Raw genomic sequence first — 18,571 nt, 5'->3', positions numbered from 1 at the left:
GGTGAGTATGCCTGTGTGTGTGTGTGTGTGTGTGTGTTTGAGAAGCAGAACAATGAGGCTTTGCACTTTCTTTTTTAAAACACATCAGCTCTTCCAAAATTCTTCATTCCAGAAAGTCAGGGATAAAAAAATTCCAAGAAATCTACGTATATATATTAAAAAAAAAAAAAAAAAAAGAGAAGCAGTTTTTCCCTTTGATAATTGAATTTTTAGATATTTCTTTAATAAGAAAGACATATTTAGACATATTTTCAAGTTACTGTCACAGAAAAGACCTTGTGAGTTGAGCTTATCACATCATAGTGAGCTATCCACTGTAACATACTCCAGTACCCCCGCCAGCCCACAGCAACTGTATTTGCTCACCCTGTATCCAGCAGAGAAAGAAGCTTGCTCCATACCATGTTCCCTACTGTGCTCACAGGCTAAAGGCAAGCATGAACGTGGCTGATCTGGACATGGCTTAAACACACAGACACTGTACACAGAGGATGGTCCCAAAGCACACCAACACACACAAGAAAACACACACACTCATTGATGTGCACGCAGATGAAGAGGACTTGGTGGGTTAAGAATCACAGTAGGGGGTGCTGATGGTGAAGGGAGACCCAGCAAGGGGTGGTAAAGGCCATACCACTAGGCCCTGCTTGGACACAAATGTCAGCAGCATGTTCCTGTACACAGGAACCCACAATGAGAGAGTACAGGATATGATCAAGGAGGAGAAATAGATAAAAAGAGCTGGCAATGAAACCAAGGCAGAGGTATATATAAGGTAAAGAGAAGCTCTTAAAATGTATAAAGTAATTTGAATTGAGGCTTTAGGAAAGAAGATACAAGCCGTGTTATTTTTTTATGTTTCGTCTTTTGTGTGTTTTCAAATGACAGCAAAGGCAACCTCTTTCCATCTCTTTCTTTGCAAGTGAACAGCTCACCAGCACTGGTGAACATTTCACCTTTTCAAGTGCAGGAGGAACAAAATACCCACTGAAGCTTTAAACAATGAATACATTACACACATTTGAATATTCCAGGTGATTCAATCATCTTCCATAGCACACATACAGTATGAAATGTCAAAATACAACACTACAGTGTTTCCAAAAACTCAGAAGACAAGAAATATAAACACAAGAGCTGATCCAGTTACACACAAGCAAACAGACAAAAACCAAAGATATCGTAATTAATTAATAATTATTTGCATATTCTATTGAGAAAGGATACGATCTGGACTAATTGTGGTGTTGACTTAAGCTCCATTAAGGGTGGTGTCAAATTTCTCTCATAGCAAGCTCAATAAAACATACTGAATAGCCAGTAATAGCAGTTCACACACACACACACACAGGTATTCACTGACGCATGCATGCACGAGTTTCTTAGCATACACAACATGGCTGGTGACTCTGCCTTCAAAGTGAAATTCTGCTGCTGCAAATCGTTGGAGCAGTCTTTCAACGCCTCTCTCTGTCTCTGCTAGCAAAGTTGACCCACACAACAAAGTAAAGCTATTTTTCGGCTACGAGCCGACAGGGACCCCGCCGTATTAGTCAGAGGTCCCTTTACTACAGTTCGGAGTCGCGGACCTTCAGTAATAGTAATAAATCACACAGCAATAGTACATTCACGTTGTTGTAAAAAGCACGATAATATATTAAGTAATCCAAAGTATTCAGAATACGTTACTCTCATTGAGTAACGTAACGGAATACGTTACAGAATACATTTTGGGGCATGTATTCTGTATTCTGTAACGGAATACATTTTAAAAGTAACCTTCCCAACACTGCATGTCACCAATCAAAAAATGATATGGCAACATGGCATTTAGTTGTTTAGGAAGAGGGAAGTTTTAGGAGTGACAGCGGTGTTTTGAGATGTGAGAGATTTGCGATGTTTAGCGCAAATCTTGTGTAGTTCGTGTGTAGTGTAGTCGATAGCTTTGTTGTGTGCGTCAGAACAATGAGGCGACTGCTGAATGTTACAGGTGTTACAGCAGTGATACATCTCCTGTTGTCAGGCCTGCAGGTATCAGGCTGTTGTTCTCCTTTATGTCATAGTGGACAGAAATTATTTTTTGGAGTGGCACAAATAATTTGTGTGGCATCAACTTTGATGCAGAACAGCTGATTGTTCTGTAAATACTTTGAAATGTTTTTTAAAAAAACGCCTTAGCTGCATTTTTAGGTAAACAGCTGCAAAAAACTTTGTTGTTTGCAAAACTCGGTTACTTTTTTGAAAAAGTAACTATGTAATTACATTTCCCAACATTGGTCATTATATACTGTATTTTGCAGACAGACAGCTACAGAACTCTCTCCCAGACCACAGACTCATAATACAAGTCAGAGCTTTATATATATATATATATATATATATATATATATATATATATATATTTTTTTTTTTTTTTTTTTTTTTTTAACTTCCAATAGTGTTAACATACTACACAGGTCATGAACAAGATTTTTTTTTTAATTTTCATTGTAAGTGGGCTAAAGCAGTTAATTAAAAGTAGTCTAACATAAATGTAAAGGCTGTAATTTGATTATTTTAATAAACCATGTAACTTGGATGGATTCGATGCTGGCGTGACCACAGTGCACACGTCTGCTGTTGCTCACAGTGGTCCAAAGGACCGCTCAGGGAGTTTGTGTGTTCGCTGAGACACATGAAAAATTAGAGGGAACATTGTATGTAAGTATGAAATAAGTATAGACTTTACTTACTTAACAGCTTTGTAGTAATGGGCTTTGTAGTAAAGCCCATAACGTTCATAGTTTATAGTCTTTGTCTGCTGTGCATTGTGAATTAAATATATTGCAACATCATTAGAAAACAAATGCTTTTTTGTGGTAAAACTAGAAAAATTAATTTTCCAAGAAAACTGAAGGATTGTTCTGTATTTTCGCTAATTTGACCTTTGAGACATTAATCCTTTTAAATGAGAAAATTTAAAATCATGTCAAGCATCAAAGTTCATTCTGAAGGACATTTGTACACCGTTTGTTTAAGAAATTGTATTCAGTGTTAGAGTGTATTATGCCCCATGCCATAATGGGAAAGGTGACTGAAATACACACACACACACACGGGCGCAATCTCTAGATGGCCATATTGAAAAGTGTGAAAGCCCTGACAAAAACAGGAAAAGCTGATTCGCTGAACCCAAACCCGTGGCCATTTTTCTCTCAGTGAGCTCTTTCTTCAGGGGAAAAAAAAAAAACAAGTCCTGAATCCTCACTCTTAATACAATTTTTCCTCTCTCTCATGTTCCTTCATTTCCTTTTGTTTCCTCTATCTCCAGCCTCTACCTCGAATCACAGCAAAGTTCCTCGGTGAAAGCAGTCTATTCTACTCATCATAGACACTTCTACAGATCCTCAGCCAGACAGTTGTGATTTGTGCCTGTGTTAAGGCAGAACTACTCCTTGCCTTTTTCACAATAAAGATTGCTGCCATTATCTGGAGCTATTCCTCTAGATGACACAAAAAAGAAGAAGAAAACATGGGGGTAAGAGGATGAAGGAATTTCATCCAACCACTGTGTGAACTGCTGATGGAAACTTGACTGACAATTTCATATGCAATTGTCAGTGTCACTCACAGATACGTTGTCATGTCTGATTCCCATCTTCTCAAGCTAAGCTTTAGTGGGTAGAGTGTGTCGTCAGTGGACAGCTTTCAAATGTCTAATAAACTTCGTATTGTTTTTATTAGTGTAGATAAATGGGACTAAATGGGGTTTGGGAACTTGTTTTCTAATTCCAATTTAATGAATGCTTTTGTTTCTGTTTATTCAGTCACACACACATGTGACCTTTGACTGCAGTAAAACCTGAGTAATAATTCAACCCATGTGGCGTGAATGTGGGGGACATGCAAATTCAAAACTGTCCCCTTTCACATTGATGTATCAAAGAAGATCTTTTGTGGCCACTGGGCATTGAGGGTGGGAAAAACAGAGATTCGAGGGGGTCCCTTCAGTCACTCGTTTGGGCTTTGAATGAGCCAGTGCCCAGGCAGGAAAGATGGTGTGCCAGTGGTGTGTGCTCTCTGCTAATTGATTGCCTCTGCTAACAAGAGCATAATGTATTCTATTGTGATCATCCTTTGCCCATGTTCATTAAGCCAGGAAGCAGTGTGATCTTTTCTTTTTGTCTCGGTCCTGCCTCTTTTACTCTCTCATGCTCCTCTCATCCACCTCCCCCCACTCCCGCTCCTCTTTTTCTTTTTCTCCCTCCTCTTCTCTCTGCCCCCCCCCCCCCCCCCCCTCTCTCTCTCTCTCTCTCCGGCACTGGATGGGAAAGGTGATACAAAGGTGGTATGACAGGCAAAACATCCCTCACCATCCCAAATGCAAAAAAAAAAAAAAAAAAAGGGGAACAAAGGGCAGGTGGAAGGAATAGAGTAGATGACTTTTAGAATGATGAAGGATGGAAGTATCGATGAAAGGCTGAGAGGGAAAGACGGGGTAGAGAGGTGTGTTGGAAGAGAGGAGGATATGGAAACAAGAGGGAGATGGTGAGAAAAAAGACACAATGATAGTGTGAAAAAAAAAACGAGGATCAGAGAAGGACCTCTCACTACCTTCCTCCATACCTCTCTTTTTCTTCACTTCCCCCGCCCGTCCCAGCTTCTGTTACTGCCAGGTTCCCACCTGCTCCTGCTCTCTTCTCAACACCCCCACCACCCCTTTTCCCCCTCTTGCCCCTTTTTTACCCACCTCTCATTCCCATTTCCCTCTCCCCCATCTTTGGTTCACTTCTTAATTAGAGCCGACTGGACAATAGTACCACTGTTGCCCATGTTTGGAATCCTGGACTGAAACAATCGCTGTTTACCCAAGCGGTGGCACAGCCTAGACTCTCTCCTTCATTATAGCTGGGCCAAGTCTGATTACTTCTGTTCTGCAAGTGCTAGAATACACCACTGAGCCCGCCACTACGACTCATCCACTTTCCCATCTTTTCAGTCATAACTTCAGCTGCTCCCAGTTGCTAGCCTTAGTCTCCTTTTGATTTACATATTCATTACCAATGACCAACAGAACCGCATTTACTACAGGAGGAGAATAAGACGGATAAAGAAGCAGAGAAAGCAAAACAGAGACGAGATGGGTTATAAATGATAAAGTATTTCAAAAAATCATTTGTTGAATCTGGTCTATTTTCAAAATGACCTTCATAAACTAGGACAAAGCTAATTTCTTTATTAAAAATTCCCTCCGGGGTTGAACATGCTGCAGGCAGTGGCAGCATGACTGACTGCAAGAAATAAGAGAAAGCTCTCTTTCCATAATGGTCTGAGATAATAAAAAAAATGGCATGGAGGTACTGTTATCAAGCTGATGCTTGTGGCGAAGACACGCTGAATCAGTGGATTGAAAGCCTTTTCACTCAGCCACATCCCCTCAGCTCTGTGGCTTGTAACAGAAGTATGCTACCAGCACTATGCAAAACAGCATCATGAATATGCGTAATTAGGTGGGACTAGTGTAATTTTTCTGGGTTATGGGATGCGACATTTGTGGGGCAGGAGCATACATCAGTGCAAGCCCGACTGACAAATGCAAATCCCTTTCTCTGCAATAAGCCTTTTTACACTTTGCAATACAAAATATCCACTTTGCTTTTATTCACCTAATAGCTGTATGCAAAAAAACAAAAAAACATACACAGGTGCACGTTTACACTTTGCATGCATAAACATAATAAAGACACTAAAAAAGCGCCTTGAGAACACAGCACAGCTTGTGTATTTGAGCACAAACTCTCAATCACACTCCATTTTAACAACACAGAGACAGGTAAGCACAGTACATTTGTGTTTAGACAAAAAAACCCAGCAGCAATAAATGAAGGCTTAGTTGCTTTTAAAGGTAGCGGACACGAGGGCATCACAATTACTTCATGATAATAATGAAAAGCACAAATCGATACAAAAAGTCAAATTAAATGTGTCTCAGAAAGACTTAAAGGATGCCAAGAGTCCAGCAGGAAGGTTAACAGAGGGCTGATACGTCACTGTGTTTAACAGAGCTACATATCCTTTGATAATGAGCTTTTAGCAGTATTGTTTAAACCACAAACAATCCTCTAAGACAACCCCAATCGAAACTATATTGTTAGGAAATTTATGCAAGGTAAGATTTTCTGCTTTTTTTCTAGATTTCATTGAGTTATGCTGTTATGCCTGTTATTGTATACCTTGTGTTTTTTTCTCCTCTCCTTTTTGCATTAGTATTCAATTCAGATGAAATTTCAAAAGACCGGAACATATGAATTCACAAAAAAAAAGAAAAAGGAAAATGACAGGTACATGGCCAGGGGTACATTGCCAAAAGTATCTATTAATAATTGGATCATATTCTTATACAACCAGGCACACTTGCATACACACACAAGCATGCACACTTTCAACACACCTCTCTAGCTCTTCAGAGAGAACCAATTTATACATACTGTACTGAACCCCCCACCACCACCTCTCATCTCTCTCTTTGCCTTGCCATGCCCCTTTTCCTTTCCCCATTCACCCATATAGACACAAACACGCACACACACACAGAGAGACACGCACACATAAACACACCGGCACGCAAAGCACCCTGACACAATCCACCACCCTGCCACACATACCGAAGGGGAGGACACATCCCTCATAGCGCCCAGGAAATTAACTTGACATTTGATGCAGACAGAAAAAAATATATTTTGGTGGGGGAAGGAAAAAAAAAAAAAAAACAAAGTGTACCAAAGCAGGGATAGCATAAACCCAGCCCTTGTTCACCCTTCCCCACTCCACCCTCCTTAAGCCCAGGGATGCATTCGAGGGGGATTTTAGCGATCTGCAATGCAGACGCCACTGGGTGCCCATGGAAAAATGAGCTTCATCTTTTGCCTGTCCTTGCCAGTATATGCTGTCTGTCCTTCTTTGTTTCCATCTTTTATGATCTAGCCGCTCCATTTTCATATCCATATTCGTGCAGATTTTATTTGGAAGGAACTTGAAAAATATGTGCCACACTTGATGTTGCTTGCATTTCAAATTGGCCACACCCTCTAAGATATTCTTTGTGAATAAATATGATGAAGGATGATGATGTTTTAATTTGTTTCAACTTGGCTTTTTTTATTTATTTTTTATTTAGCTGTTATCTGCTAAAACCTTGGAATGCTACACCCACTGCTATTCTTTCGTTTACATGCAATATTTAAATAGCTTTGCAAATCTGGTTAATCACTCCAAAATGAATAAGCGTTTAAGAAAGCAAAAAGCAATAAACGGTCTATTGGTTGCAATTCTGTGCAAAAACCAAAGCAAACACGGATGTTTCTTTAGCAGCGCACCTAAAATTTAACGCAGCAGACTAGAAAATAAAGCGCAGCGTGATCTTGCATAAGATTAACATAGTCTTGTAGTAACCTCAGCAAGGAGCCCAAACACTGAGAGCGAGAGCAAGCCACAGTTAATACATCATTATGCCCTGCTACCGTTTATACCCGTGAACACACACAATGTGCAGCGAGACTGCAGACCAGCTAGTGTCTGTCTCAATATCCCCTGCATTAGACATGCAGGAATGTTAACATCATTATGCACAATTGTGAGTGTGTTTTTGTGTGTGCCCTCCCCCCCTTTTTTCCTCCCCTGCCATATTGTGTCTGCGGGTTGGTCCGTGTGTGTATGTGTGCACGTGTGTGTCTGAAAGAGGGCGGTGTTATTTAAATATGATTGTTTGCAGGCGAGCAGAAGGCATTACTGACTGTTGACTGTTGTCTTGATCAGCTTTGGTCATCGGGGTGAGATGCTACAGGAATTAATTTCAAATAAATAAATATATTGTGCAAAATGTTCAGTTGTTGATAAGGATTTTATTGGGTAACTGCAGGATTTATATTCAAATAAGGTATGAAAATGAAATATAAGCAGGGAAATCTAAACCAATAAATACATTTCAAGAAAAAACAAAACAAAAAACATTTCATCTAAAAAAAAATGCTATGCAATTTAGGATGTAAGTAATGTGACTTTGAGTTTAGTAGACCACAAATTATTCTTTAAGGAATTCTATGCTGATGAAACCGTGATGATGCAGTAACCCTGTCATGGCTCTGAACATCCACATTAACAGCCAATTCTAATATCAAGAAATATAATGCAAGCATATTGCTTTTTAGAGGTAGAGGGAAAAGGACCTGGCTGTCTTCACCTAATCCCTACAGTTTCTGTATCACGTACGATAAAGTTTTCACTGTGATGGCAAGGAGGAGGGGTGTGACCGTTATTAGCATGGTGTCACTAATATCTGCTCTGCATTTTTCTGAGGTGGTGCAGCCAAAATATTGCATCATCCCAGCACGCACGCTCACACAGACACACGCATGCTTTTTGCAGCCAGTGAATCACATTTGCATTCACTGCATTTACAATAGCGTCCTCAATGAGCACTATACATTTTGTTGCATCATAAAAATGGAACGCGGTTCTCCGCAAATAATACAAATCCATATATCGTTTATGCATTGCGGGTAAACAGAAATAAAGAGGAATTTATAAGGAGAAAGTCTTGAGAAGAGATTTACAATGAGATTCAAAAGCAGTAAAGCAGTATTCTTCAGTTATATGACACAACTTAAAGAAAGACTGTGTGTGTGAGTGTTGTATACAAAGTCCTTGGCATCCCTCTCTGCTTATACAAACTCCCCCCCTCCTGCTACTACGCTTTCTCTTGCTGCCATCAATTTGCATGTATTTGCATGATTTTTACGATGTGCATATCCTTTGTTCTGACTGTATGGTGATGCAGAAGAAAGCCTCCCTAAGCAGCGCTATTACACAGCCCACTGAAAGCTACTTAGATATTATATGAAAAGGGGGAAAAAAGAACTGTAGCTTTATATATTTTAATTATGAATTGATAAGATGAGATGTGCACAAATACCAAACTCATCCTCTGGTGCATCCGTGATTAGAATGAAGGGTGTTGGGGGTGGGAGTGGGGAAAAAAAGAGATGAGGATGTTCTAGTTTTGTGGAATTTTTGAACAAGCATGGAAAAGACATATTATGCTAAGAGGCATGAGCATCTGCAATATATAGCATGGGGAAAGGATTGCATCCAAGCATGAAATATGGAATTACTTGACAAATAGGAAATAGGAAAATTATAGATGGAAACTAAATCATTGAAGAGAAAGAGAGAGGGAGAAAAAAAACTTTCAGTATTTTACAGTGTGTTTTTTAAATAATTCACTTTTTCTCCCTTAATTTCCACTTTGATTTTACTCATCCTTTTCTTTTTTTTTAAATTGTCTCTTCTTGTATAACCTGATCATGAAGAATGAAGCCTTCATATTTACTGTGCTGTTAATACTGTGCAAAATTGTTATTTTGCTCTTTGGGATTGGACGAATGCGATGCTTTCTCGTATGCTGGCATCTTTTGTTCTGTGCTGTTGTTTTATCTACGAAGACCAGACAACATGCGCGCACGCACGCACGCACTCGCACACACATACACACAATGACACTTTAGTGCTCCTTAATCATACAGACACATGCAGATGACTTCATTAATCGCTGTGGGATAGCACTGATGATACAGAAGCCGGCCTGCAAAGACTCGAGGGTTTCGCTGAATGCAGGCGGCACATTATAAATACTTACTCCCGCTGGCACCCTAATAGTAAGCAGCTGTACTTCAAATCTGCATGACTGATAGATGATTATGACTATAGCATAACAAATGAGGTGATGGAATATAAACAAACAATACTGTGTAGCAGACATCCTTTATTTTTTATTAGTGCTTGTTTTAATGGTCGACAGATATGACTAAAGGAAGATTTACAGTGTAAATGTTTTTGTGTTGTCTAAGTTGTGTGAGAGAGGGAAAGAGAATGAGGGTGAAATTTAAGACTTCTACAGACTTTTGCAGTGACTGCTCCTACCAAGTGACTTGCCCTGACCTTCTAATTGGCTCTTCTGAGAAGTCCACCGAATGCGTACGAGTACTGGGAGTAATTAAGAACAGTAATGCCACAGGGCACTGTGACCTAAGGGTGCTAATATGCCACCATACCGGCGCTTCTTCTTTCTTTTTTTTCTTTTTTTCAGCATCAGCAAGAATCAAACTAAGAATATATGATATATATATGGAATATTATGAGGAATATTTGCTCTTGCTGTCAGCTAATTTAGAAAGAATTTCATTCTTATGAGAACCATTCATTAAACTAATCATTAAAATATCTGTCTGCCTACGATTGCATAAAAATGTTGCATGTGAACAGCAAGATGCCTTGCACGTAATTAGTGTTAATGTGCGGGTTCTGGTAGCTAGAGGAGATGTTTCTTTTGCAATCACTTCCTGGTTGTAGTTACTGTTTGTGTGTGCATTGTTGTGATGATGAATAGTGAGCAGTAACCTCTGTTTCCCCCGTGCTTGTTGTCTTTGGTATCGACCACAGGGCAAAGAATGGGTCATGGGATTTGATATTGCCCACGATCACGTTGCCTGAGCTCCCTTCAAACCGCTGTTATTCTGTTTACTGTGTCCTCTGGACCACTGCTAACATCTATGCCTTTATCCAACACACACGGGCTAACTTTGCTGCAGGCAAACACACACACACACGCACACACACACACACACACACACACACACACACACACACACACACACACATCGGTGGAGATAGGCATAGAGGAAAAAAAAATCAGTCAAAACAACTGGCAACAAAGAAATTTGGATGTTCCAACAAAATTCTTTATTATTTTGTATTCAAAACATCCAAATGAGTTTCAAATGCATAATAAGACCGCAACATGTGTCTAGCAAATTGATAATTCAATTATGTTTTATAGAATAAAACAATTATTAATAAAAAGCCAAGCAAGAAATTGGTACAGAGTGTTTTACTGAAATGTTTTGTCCTTGAACTACCAGAGGTCACAATAAACTCATGTTTCTGATAGATACACAAAATGCACTAAAACTAAATGTTCATACACGTTCATTTCGAACAGTTTAGACCAACAACACACACACAAACACATACTTGGTTTATTAACCAAAGCTCACCTCGTGTGGGTCCATTAGAGAGCAAAACCCCCGAAATCTTGTGTTGACCTCTACTTCCTGCTGCAAGCAGTTCCTCTCTCAGCTTCCTTTCTCCAGCACTGCAGCAATGAAAGACATACACAACACAAGCAGGGAGTGTTTACCAAGCGGTAACCTTTACTTGTTGAACAGCTCTTCCTGAGCAAATCACAATTAACGGGTTTTCACCAAAAAAACATCAGAATGACAGCAAACACACAGTTATATGGTTAAGGAGGGAAATAGCTAGCATAGCTAAGTTTGCTTGGAGGAATTCAAATTGGCAATAACTTTGTGCAAATGTCTTCTCAACCTTTACTCTTTGCCACAAATAGTACGCCAAACCTGGGACCTTACAGAACATGAACGGCTGACTTGCGTATCACTTGAAGGTCATGGCAAGCAGTTTTGCATACTTCAAAATATCATTATAAATCTTTGCTCAAATGTTAAAGTTTTTGCTGCGGCGTTTAACGCTATAATATTAAAAGAGTCTGCTATTTCTTGTAAACTGCCTGATTATCTCTGGTGTATGCCAACACTCTTTCTGCAGCCATGTTGTTTGAGTAATGCATTTGAGGTCAGAGATGGTCATTACAGACTGCAGCAGCCTATGAGGATAGTTTGAGACTTAATTTGTGACTTTATCCAGCGAGCCACCATGTGAACCTGAACACATCCTTAAACAATCAGGATTATTTCATTTTAGCTTCTCATTTTCTGTCCTTTTGCCCCCTGTATATGAAATATGACCGGTGGAACTCTCCTCACCTTGAGACAGAAGTCAGTTAAAAAATTGGCCCGATGTCAGAAAGTTGAACATGGATGACAAAGCGTGCACTTTAGACATAACACTTCTTTAGGTTTCGCCGCTCTCATGTGGTGCTTATGACTCATTAAGAGGCTATGTACAGAAATATACTGTAGGCTACTATGTAGTCACTTTAGACTGGCTTTCTTTCCTCCTGTGTTCCCAAGTGATTGCGAGACTCTTTTAGCGAGTCAGTGTCAAACTGACAGGTGCCACATTTTATTAGAGCCCTGTATTAAAGCTCTCGCGCATGTGCAAAACAACACATTCACCCTTGCAGTGCGTGCTGTAAGAAGTAATTAATAATGCATCTACGACATCTTATTTTTCCCATTTACTTGCCTTTTTATTTCATCAAATACAGGTTTTACAAGCGCATTGATATCAAGCACCCTGAAAGAAACGTGGAAGTCTTGCATCTCTAAATTCAATCAAGACTTCGGGAGTAAAAAAAGAACAAAAAAAAAGAACCTAAATAAATAAATAAATCACTGAGATATCGGTGCATATTCTCATACTCCCCACTGCAATGTTCCACATATTTCTGAGTGTGTTTTGCGGTCGTGTGGCAAACCAGTGTGCGTGTGTAAGTGTCTGCATTCGTGTGTTGCTGTGTCTATGTGTGTTTCTAGCCCTACGGCAGAGTTTAGGGTAACTATACAGCATTCCCCCTCCACCTTCACCCTGTTCCCTTTGCGGCTTGTGTGACTTGTCTCATCCCATCTCCCTCCTGCTCCTCTATCTCCCTGCTTCGCTCTGCTCCCCTTGCTCTCCCCACCACAACGCTTTGAGCCTACATGTGTGTTGGGTGGATTGGGGGGCTGGTAGAGGTGCTACACTCTACCAAAAAAAAAAAAAAAAATTCAAGCCGGCTTTCTTTTAAGCGACACTGTGGTGATGCATTGGATGCTAAATATAATGCAAATTGCAGACGTATACATATCACAGGCAATCGCGCACCGAGGCAATAAAAGACAACATAAAGGGAAATGTACACGAGCCATAAAATGATTATCTTGTGTGGAGAAACATTTTTTTTTTTTTAAAAAGCCCATTTAAGTGAGCTGCAGAGATTTGGAAGAGATTGTAAATTAAAATGGGGAAAAAATTACGACTATTTTGACTGAAGTGACGCAGGATTGACGGTGTCTTTCCCACATTGTGCGACACCTTCCAATTGCACCTGCCTATATGACAAAAGGGAGTAGTCGCAGAACAAAAGCATTTGCTTTATGAGAGGTGTGTCTTCTCTCCACCACCGTGGCTTACAGTGTTTCATTATCCAAAGTCAAGGTCTGCTTTGCCACCCAGCTCCCCCACGCTGCCTGTCTCATTTCCTCTCAGTAACAATCCATTAGCCAACGCGAGATTCAAACTCACAGCCTTTTAATTATTCTCACATCTTTGGCAATGCGCCAGGGCATACCACTCATCAGAGGAAACCGGGAGGTAGGGAAGGGGATCAGCTGATATTGTGTATATACTTTATGCATGGAAAACTGGGACAACAGGCAAGTGTGCAAGGACGCAGAATTCACATGGGAATAATTACACGTAATCTTTGAGACAGTTTCAATGTATAAGGATGGCAACTCACAAATGAATAGACTAACAGCAATGCACATCCACGTACGGGAGTTAACGGCCATTTTAAGCTAAATCTTGAAATTGTAGCGAGAGCCAAATTTCCTTCAGTAACATACTTTCCCCAGATTGGTGAGCCCCATATTTTTTGGCGTGTAAGCTGTGTGTGTGTGTATTTGTCATTGTATGTGTGTGTGTGTGTGTGTCTTTGCCTGAATCCTTGGGATGATGTGTGGCATAATTCATCTTGAATAATTTCCTGCACATTCTTTTTCATGCTCAGGAGCACTTCACGATGAAAGGGAATGCTAATGCTGCGTCTGTATCTGACTGCACAATGTTTGTTTGTGCGCTGGGGATGTGATTGCGTGTGTGTGTGTGTGCGCGTGCCCGTTTGTGCCCGTGTGTGCCAGCTCACTAAGCACATTTATGATAATTAACAGATAGGAGAGGTCAGCTAAAGTGTGTGTATGCGACAGCGAGAGTGAGTAAGAGAGAAGGAGACAGAAAATGATAGGGAGAACAGTAAAGCGTTCATTTACATAAACTTACAATATTGTCAGTGCCTTTCTTAGCCTGCTCTGTAGCGTTCGTATTGTCATTTTTGAAATTTTGAAATTTTGAAATCTATATATATCTATATAGATATATATATATAAAGAAATAGTTGGAGTGTCTCATTACAGTGCTTTCATCGAGGCCTTAACGAAGGCTCCGCTGAAAATTGTTTCCAGGGATAAAAATACACTGACGTGCCAAATTGAAATTCCCAAAATATTAGCAAATGTGATAGCCGCAGTGCCGGTATTAGCGCTCGTACACAATAAGCGGCGAGCAACAGAAAGCTAAACACAGGTCGATCTGCTAAGTGACAGTAATCGAAGGAATTAATAGATGCAAATGAAATGCTCGGCATGCATAGCTGCCGACGACAGTATCTGAATAATTGACTCTCAGATCTGTGTGCTATCCACATGCTTCACGGAAATTTGTATGCATTAATGTGTATGCGTGCGTGTGTCTATGCCAGCGGACATTTTAGGTCTACCCTCCCCACAATCTCACTACCGCCAAACGCCTTAAGATGGTGGCACCTTGAGGCAGAGAGAGACACTCTTACAGAAAGCCAGTCTCCTCCTCCCTTTCCCCCCCTTCTTTCTCCTCAGGTCCTCATGACAACACAGGACAGCCCCCCCCACCCCCACCCCCCTTCCTAACCCTTAGCCCCCCTAATAAATATTTAATTCATCCCTCTCTAATAAGGATATTAGGCGAGTACACCCCAGCCCTGGCGTATATGCATGAGTCCTTTCTCATCAAATTTACATAAAAGGGCCAGATGCTAATGCGAGTGTAGCAACTACTGCTCACCATTCTATATGCAGTGGTAGTGCTTCCTCATCCAAGTGCTCATATAATTTAATTGCTGAACAGCATATATTTTTCAAACGATTCTCCGTATTCAAATTTGTAGCCCGGCCTCAATACCACATGCCTTACAAAACGCGCGACGATGGGCATATTTTAATTGTAGGGGATGCGCGTCTAAAATATTTGCGCTTATTTAATTTTTTTTGCGAAGCCCCTCCTCTCATACATAATTACAGAGGCACTTGATATGAAAAAGGAGGGGAAAAACAATGAAAAAGGGCGTTGTGTTTTACACAATCAAGAGCCCGCTCAAAAATGAATTACTAATTCAACGATTAAAGCCAGTAGAGTTTGGGAAATTGCGTTAGGATGACAATGCAGAGATAGTTTTATAATAGGAAATGATTATGAAAACAATGAGAGGCAATTTGAATTAAAACTGCACTTTGGAAGCAAGTATCTAGATACTGACAGATTGCGGTTGTGTACACAATGTGTTCTATATTTAAGAAAACAACATCTGAGTGTGCGTTGCCCTAACACCCTAACACCATCTAAATGCAGAGTATAGCACGCAGTCTTGTGTATGTAATTAATAGAGAATGAATTATGCAGTGACACCAAATGTATTATTTACACGCTTTGAAGCAGGTTTCAGATGCAAGTGTACTAATTCATTTATAGTGCATAGTATTTGCATAATCAAAAGCCAGCAGAGCACAGATATAGACAGGCAGACAGCCAGATTCAGACTTTAGCAAAAATAGCACTTATGCGTACAGCCTTAGTCTGCACTGCTGCTGCCACAGTGCTGATATCTTATCGTACAGCCACGAAGCTGAAAGCATATTTTACTAGTAAGTTGTTGTAATGTTAGATTTTAGGGAATTACAAACATCTTATCAGCTTAAAAAACACTCCATTAAAAACTTCAACAGGGGGTGCAGGTAAATAGTAAGATAAGCTATATATCAACTTGGATTTCAATTATTTATTTATTGATTGATTTTTAGACAATAAGGTGGGAAATTCTTTTTCTGTTTTTTTGTTATGCATTAAAAAAGGCTGGCTTGTATTTCCTCAAAATTCCCTCCTATGTCTGTTTTTTTTTAATTGTCTTGAAATTGAGCTTTTTGTGGAATATTTTTTACACTGTGATTAACTTTAAAGGTGATGCATAAAATATGGGGGGAAATGTAGGGTGCTTTGAGAGCATAGCATGCATACTGGCGATGCAGATTAATAAGATTTGGGTTTGGGTTAAGTGAGGGGGTTAGAAGTGTCAGTCTTGGAATTACCAAATTTCAGCTTCACTTTTGCCTTTCCTTAATGTTCAGTTAATGGAATAAAGTTCAGAGTTTTACGCATGCTCAGAACATTTTCAGATTATCATAAGATAGTTTTAAATGATGAATGTAAACTCATTTTGGTTCCAGTTTTGAAGTTTTGAAGATGAAATTTTTAAACATAGTCAAATAATTTGACGGTCTACTTACATTTTATTTCTAACATCATACTAAAAAAGATTAATGATAATATTAACAGAGCTCATAGTTGCTGACAAAGGCAGGATTACACCATACAAACAACAAAAATGTGTTGCTTTCAAACTCAATCCCATTATGTTGCATAACAGACATTTGACAGTTAAGTAAGGTGTCTGACTAACATGTCGGTCATGCATATCCACACAGTTAGTTGAAAGAGGGGGGGCATACAGTGTGGCAGAGCACAGCATACCCGCTGCTCCCCACAAGACATTCAAGTGGCCATGCATGATGTCATTAAAAAGGGCTGGGCCATGACATTCTTTAGTGGATTATTGGCAAGTTATGGTTGGCTGGTCTGTTATGGAGAGTGGCTGATCAGATCCCTGTTAATCAGCAGCGACACCCTTAGTGAAGTTAGTGACACTTTTAAGCGTGCGTGTCTGTAAAACACGAATTTGCTATCTCAGACTCTGTTTTGTGTTATATATCGAGACGCTTATGAATTTTTCACGAGCTAGATTACCATAATGACTTCAGTTTATGAATTAAAAAAAAAAGAGGAAACAAGAAGAAACCTGAAGCTAATCAATTAACAAATGTCAGGGATTTAAGCAAAAAGATGTAACCTTACACAAAAAGCTGTGTTTACGCTAAGCCACGGAGACAGGGGTAGGTGGCATTCTAGTTTCTTGCATAAAACACTCTGTATTCACCTGCGCACACAGACACGCACACAAACACACACGCTGAAACTAGGAACCTGTCCTGCATTGGCAGGGACTGATGCTGCCATGCGCAAGGTGATCTCACCTACCGTTGCCAAGGCGACACCAACCAGAGGGAAAAGTTTATTGTGTGTGCGCATGCGTCTGTGTGTATGTGTATGTGATTGTGACAGAAGCTTGAGCTGGAAGAAGAGAGGGAGGAGTAGGAGAAGGAGGGCCTGCAGGAATTCACATTGTGCCTGGCTTGTTTAAGGTTTATGCCTCATTCACTTACTACCCTTTATCAGGGGAAATACTGAACTGGCTCATTCAATTATCAAGGCAATGAATTCAGCACAGTCGTGTTGTTAAAATAGCAGGCCAGCGCTTTATTGGAGAAAAGACCAACATATGGGGAGGAAAAGAGGTCCGTGTCAATTAATTTGCATATGCTATATGGAGAGACAAAGATAAACAGGAAAACATGGAGGCCTTCATGCATACATGCTCACACACTGACAGGCATGCAGACGCATACAAGGATGCACAATGCAGGCATACACGTAAGGTCCACCACACTTGCACAGCGCTACTCATTTAGGGAAACAGACAAAACAATCCCCCCTACTACCAGCTGGTAATGTTGAATTCTATTAGTGATGAAGAGCTAACTCAGACTATAGGAGTCATCTGCTCATCAATGGGTGGTGGTGGCCTAGGCTTGCTCCACAGCCATGAATGCACTGAATTCATTACCCCTGGTGCACAGATGGTGTCTGGCCGCCTGTCTCAAGTTCAAGTTCATGTCCAGGGGACACACACACACACACACACACACACACACACACACACACACACACACACACACACACACACACACACACAGAGATATACACAAAAAGAGTGAGACATGGCCCAAGCCAGACAGACGTTGTTGACTGAGACACAGCTATTGTTCCCTTTCATCAACATGACTGTGGTAGTCTCACTAGCTATCCACGATGCATGGTAGGGCATAAACGCCACTATGTAGATACACATGATGTCTTTTTTTTTTTAAACTAAGTGGCTGTAACTAACTAAGTAGCGTGTATAATTCTGTATACCCACAATCTGCCAGCTTTTCTAGCTGCACAGGAATATATATATATATGTATATATGTATGTATGTATGTATGTATATATATATATATATATATATATATATATATATATATATATGTACATACGTGTGTGTGTGTGTTACCTGTATGAGAACTATATACTATATTCACATCCTTTGTCTGGCGCACAAATTATCCAAGTCTGGTACATACTATAAACCTGCTATTGCACCTGCCTTACACAGCACAGAGGCACAGAGGAATCACATAAAGCGCCCAGACACATTCACATAAAATATGCTGATTGCACGGCCAATGAATATGAAAACACCTTCTATGATGGTCGTCATGGTTATGTTACTCAACAAATCAGGTGACAACAGTGGTGTGGCAGCAG

General features: G+C 40.1%; 1 long non-coding RNA gene across 1 annotated transcript in view; it reads right to left on the bottom strand.

Moving 5' to 3' along the window:
- LOC146696855 (uncharacterized) overlaps positions 1-18,571 on the bottom strand; it is a 34,965-nt gene that overhangs the window by 10,166 nt on the left and 6,228 nt on the right. Inside the window, exon 2 of the long non-coding RNA XR_014923342.1 lies at positions 11,094-11,191. This is a non-coding gene — a long non-coding RNA (uncharacterized LOC146696855). The remainder of the gene's footprint in view (positions 1-11,093; positions 11,192-18,571) is intronic.

The sequence above is a fragment of the Copadichromis virginalis genome, linkage group LG12 (assembly GCF_057382275.1).
Source record: "Copadichromis virginalis isolate Kocher_CV1m ecotype Utaka linkage group LG12, C_Virginalis_male_GT1.1, whole genome shotgun sequence".
In the NCBI taxonomy this organism is placed as follows: Eukaryota; Metazoa; Chordata; class Actinopteri; order Cichliformes; family Cichlidae; genus Copadichromis; species Copadichromis virginalis.
This window is presented reverse-complemented; position numbering and strand designations above follow the sequence as displayed.